This window comes from Humulus lupulus, chromosome 5 (assembly GCF_963169125.1).
Source record: "Humulus lupulus chromosome 5, drHumLupu1.1, whole genome shotgun sequence".
NCBI lineage: Eukaryota > Viridiplantae > Streptophyta > Magnoliopsida > Rosales > Cannabaceae > Humulus > Humulus lupulus.
The window spans coordinates 205917155-205922285 of NC_084797.1; the positions used below are offsets into that span (position 1 = coordinate 205917155).

Consider the following 5131-nt stretch of genomic DNA (forward strand, 5'->3'; position numbering starts at 1 on the left):
ATGCATCCAGATAAATTTTCTTACATTTACTTCATTCTATATTGTTAAATCTCTATAAAAACCTCCATTAAACATAACTTAGTCAAATTTATTTTCAGTATAACTACAATATCCTTATTGTAAATACATATATAATAATATATCTAATAAACTAAAAAATTTAAACCCAAATTTAAAAATGCATGTGAATAATTTTAATAAATTAGAAATCACAAAACAAAAAAAACTAATAATTTTTTATGCATATTAAAAAATATATATAGTTATTTTCTAATAAATCTTAAAAATTTATGCAGAAAGAGAGAAATAAAATATTAGCTTTTCCTACTATATATATTAGCTTTGCCTAAATATCAACTAAATGATAAAACATGTACTAAAAAATAGTTGATTTCTAAAATTGTTTAGAAAATTATTATTATTATTTCAAGTAACTAAAAATCTATGAAGAAAAATAATAAATTTTTTAATATTTTTAATTTCAGATTTAGAATGAATTAAATTGAAATAAACAGAACTTTTAATTTTTAGGATAAATTGTATGTAATTAATCAAAAAAGTAATATTTTTAATCATATTTAAAATAAATTTAACTATTTTTTTATTCTTCATATGACTAATAGAGAGGACATAAAGTGTTTTTTTTTCATCATAATTTACATATTCCAACGAAAAAGAAAGACCGTCCAAGCATTAAATGTTTTTTTTAAAAAAAATAAAATCGAAAACAGCAAGAAAAAGACAAAAGGCAAAACACGCACACCAGATCATGAGCTGGCTTATTGTGATGTATGTTGGATCCAAACAATTTTAACAGCGAAACAACTCAACTCAACTCGAAACAGACTCTAATTAAAACATGCCACGTGGGTCACTTCCTGCTAGACAAAGGAGCAACTTGATTCTCTCCATTAGATTAGATTATATTGCCAAATCTTTTTCCACACAAAAATGAGAGATTTGGAATAACTTGTGTTTGAGATGAGAGACCAGACCAGTAACCACTTTTCAGGCTAAACTAAACTCACCATTTTTAAGCTGAGTTTCGAAATTAGTTTATTCAAACTATCCCCAGCCACGACACAAATTGAAGTTATTTTAAGCACCTAGTCAAGAAGGAACAACCATCATCATATTGAGTAAGGTAAAAATACATGCATACTATATATAAAAAGAAAATTAATCAATTATATGTTGTCACAAATAAATTTAAAAATATGTAAGGATATCTAAACAAACTATAATAAAGACAAAATTAAAATTTTAAAACCAACTAAGTTTAATATATCACACTATTTTCTTAAAACAATTAGGTGGCCTTATAATGAATTAGAAAGCACTCATTTTGTTAAGATAAAAAAGCCCACAGGTACACTTTGAAACTTTTGAAAACTCCAACCTTTTCACCAATTTAAAATAATAATGATTGAAAAAAAAATCATAATTCTTGATATCATATAGAAATTGCATTGATTAAGTATTGTATTTTCATTAATAATTTTACAGTGTTAGAATATATAGTTTTTGAATTTATAGTCTTTGAATATATAGTTTGAATATTTGTTAGCTATATTATTGTTAAACAGTTGTAATCCCATATTTGTAGCCTTACGTTACAACACTTGTATATAAGCTAATCGATGGAATAAAAATAAAGGGGATTCAATTCTTTCATGGTATCAGTTGTTTAGGGAAACACCTCTATCATTGTTCTCTATCTCTCTTTTACTCCCTTTCAATGGCCAACTCCAAAATTCACCCCGCCACCACCGTCACCAACATCAAAACAGTTCCCTGTTGTGCTTGACATGGAAAACGACCAATATATAAATTGCTCTACTCTATTCAAGCTGCATTGTCGTGCTCATCAGGTGTACGACCACATCGTTCCATCAGAATCTACAGAGACGCCGGTCGGCAACTCCTCCATAGTTGTTGAAAAAGCAGTTGCAAAGGCTCTTTTGGATAAGCTAGATGATATAGTCCTTCAATGGATTTATAGCACAATATCTACTGATCTCCTAAACTCCATCATTAATTTGGATGATAAGGTCAAAGATGCTTGGAATCGCTTGGTGGACATATTCCAAGACAATCAAAATTCTCGTGTCGTATTTCTCGAGATTGAATTCACTGCTACTCATCTTAGTGATTTTCTCAATGTCTTAGCCTACTATAACTGATTGAAGGTATTGGCGGATCAATTAGCAAACGTAGGTGCAAAAATCTCGGATCAAAGATTGGTATTGAAACTTGTTGCTGGACTCATCGAAGCCTACAGCGGCTTTGTCACTATTATTCAACAACGTGACCCTCTTCCTTCCTTTTCCAAGGCTCGTTCAATGCTCTGTTTAGAGGAGAAAAGAATACAACAACGTGCCCAACGTGACTCGGGTTTGACCTCGTCTTTGCTTGTAACTTCTTCTACTGATAATTCTGTTTCTTCTGGACAGTAGGATAATCGTAATAAAAATGCAAGCAATAATAATAATCGTGGCAAAAGGAACAATTCCCGTGGCCGAGGTCGAGGAAGGAATAACAAAAATTATCGCGGTGGAGGCAACCAGCAGCAGCAGCCATGGCAGCCACGTCTACAAGAAGGGCAACCTCAATGGACCTACCCGCTATGGAGTGCGTGGATCCCACAGCAGCCATGGAAAACCCCACCTTGCCCGTATCCCACCACTCTGTGGCAGCGACCACTTGCAGCAAGGCAACAAGGTGTTCTCGGTTCCCGTCCCCCACAGTCATTCTACACTTCCACCGCACCTCCTAGTGTGGCATCAACCGATGTTGAAGCGGCAATGCATACTCTCTCGATTAATCAACCGGATGATGATTGGTATACGGATACCAGGGCAACCTCCCACATGACTGCAAGCCAAGGTACACTCTCACCTTATTTTAATTTGAGCAAAAATCATGTAATAATTGTTGGCAATGGCAGCAAAATATTGATTCGTGGTTATGGTAATACCTCACTACCCAGAACAACCCCTCAATTACATCTCAAAAATGTGTTGCATGCTCCTCAACTCATCAAAAACCTTATCTCTGTTTGTAAATTTACTATTGATAATATGGTTTTTGTTGAATTTGATCCATTTGGATTCTCTATGAAGGATTTACGGACGAGGAGTCCCCTAATGAGGTGTGAAAACTCAAGAGATCTCTACCCATTCACCAAAAATCAGGCCATTCCATTAACTTGTTTTCCTTAAGCTTTGTCATTTCTCCTCACGTGTGGCATTCCCGTTTAGGCCATCCGGGAAATGTAGTTTTCAATTCTCTTCGTCGTAACAAATTCATTGCATGTAATAAAGCCCGAAACTTTTTTTGTCATTCTTGTCCACTTGGGAAATCTGTATAGTTGTCATTTTATGATTCTACTTCTTTTACTACTATGCCATTTGATATTGTTCACAGTGATTTATGAACCTCCTCAATTGTTAGCTCCTCCGACCATATATATTATATCCATTTTCTTAACAACTATACTAATTTTTTATGGACATTTCCACTTGCTAAGAAATCACAACTATTTTACCTTTTTCTTAAATTTAAAGCATTTATTAAAACACAATTTGAAAGGGAAATATTTTTTTTAATGTGATAATGGTTGAGAATTTGATAATGGCCCATTCCATCATTTTTGTGAAATTAATGGCATACATTTTCGTTTCTCTTTTCCCACACTTCTCCTCAAAACAAAAAATCTAAATGAAAAATAAAATTCATTAATAATATTGTTCGAACGTTACTAGCTCACTCACCGATGCCACCGTCATTTTGGCATCATGCCCTTGAACTGGAAACATACCTTCTAAATATTCTTCCCACCAAAATCTTAGGATACAAATCTCCAACAAAATTCTCTATAAAAAAAAAAATCCCTCATTTTCTCATCTTAGAGTTTTCAGTCGCTTATGTTATCCTTTATTCCCTTCCACCTCAATTCACAAACTTCAAACATGCTCCACATCGTGTGTCTTCTTGGGGTATCAATCTAACCATCGGGGCTACAAATGCTATGATTCATCGAGTCGAAAAATCATAATTTCACGTCATGTACAATTTGATGAAACACAATTTCCTTTTACTAAATTATTTTCACCAAATTCTTCAAGTTATGATTTCCTAGATGATAGCCTCCCACCTTGGCTCATTCATCATATGCATCACCAAGCCACTCCATAACCCCAACAACCCACGACCCAGTCCCCAGGAAGAATCCCCGACCCCAACTCTCCTCAGCGTGCCCCACAATACCACTCCAACCCAACTGATCAGTCTCGGCCCATTACTCTCTCTCTCTCCTATCCACCCTCCTATTCCCCGCCTGTAAGACATGAACAAGACAATGCCCATCCAAGTCCAGTCCACATGGCCCATTCTCCACAACCCACAACTTCATCACCATCACAGCCCACACCTTTCCATGTCAACACAAACCCTTACCGACCACCTCATTTAAGGTTTGGGCCCAACTTCCAAATTTCCAGCCCACCTGCTCCTCAACCCGCCCAAAGAATGACAACACGAAGCCAACATAGAATTTTTAAGTCGAACCTCAAATATAGCGCCTTAAGTGCCACCACTTCTACATATATCTCATCTTACCTCATAATCTCGTGAGTGCACTAAAAGAGCTAAATTGGAAATTTTCTATGTTGGATAAATATAATGCTCTAATTAAAAATAAGACGTGGGAGTTAGTACCTCGCCCTTCTAATGTTAATGTGATTCGTTCCATATGGATTTTTCGGCATAAAAGAAAATTTGACAATTCTTTTGAGCGACACAAAGCCCGTCTTGTAGGTGATGGCAGGTCTCAAAAAGCTAGAATTAACTGTGATGAAACTTTTATCCCAGTAGTCAAATAGGCTACTATTCGGACTGTACTCAGCATTGCCTTGTCTAAGTCTTGGTAAATTCATTAGTTGAATGTCAAAAATGTCTTTCTCCATGGAAATTTGAATGAAACAGTTTATATGCATCAACCTTTCGGGTTTCAAGATCCCACACATTAAGATTATGTATGCTTGGGAAAGAAGTCTCTTTATGGTCTCAAACAAGCCACTCGTGCTTGGTATCAACAGTTTACAAATTATATTTCCACTATTGGTTTTTC

At 34.9% G+C, this 5131-nt stretch overlaps 1 long non-coding RNA gene across 1 annotated transcript; it reads left to right on the forward strand.

The window, feature by feature from the left end:
• The first annotated feature begins 967 nt into the window (after positions 1-967).
• On the forward strand, positions 968-3429 carry LOC133778078 (uncharacterized). Its single transcript, XR_009868989.1, has 2 exons — positions 968-2886; positions 3123-3429. It is a non-coding gene; the product is annotated as an uncharacterized LOC133778078 (long non-coding RNA).
• The last annotated feature ends 1702 nt before the right edge of the window (positions 3430-5131 follow it).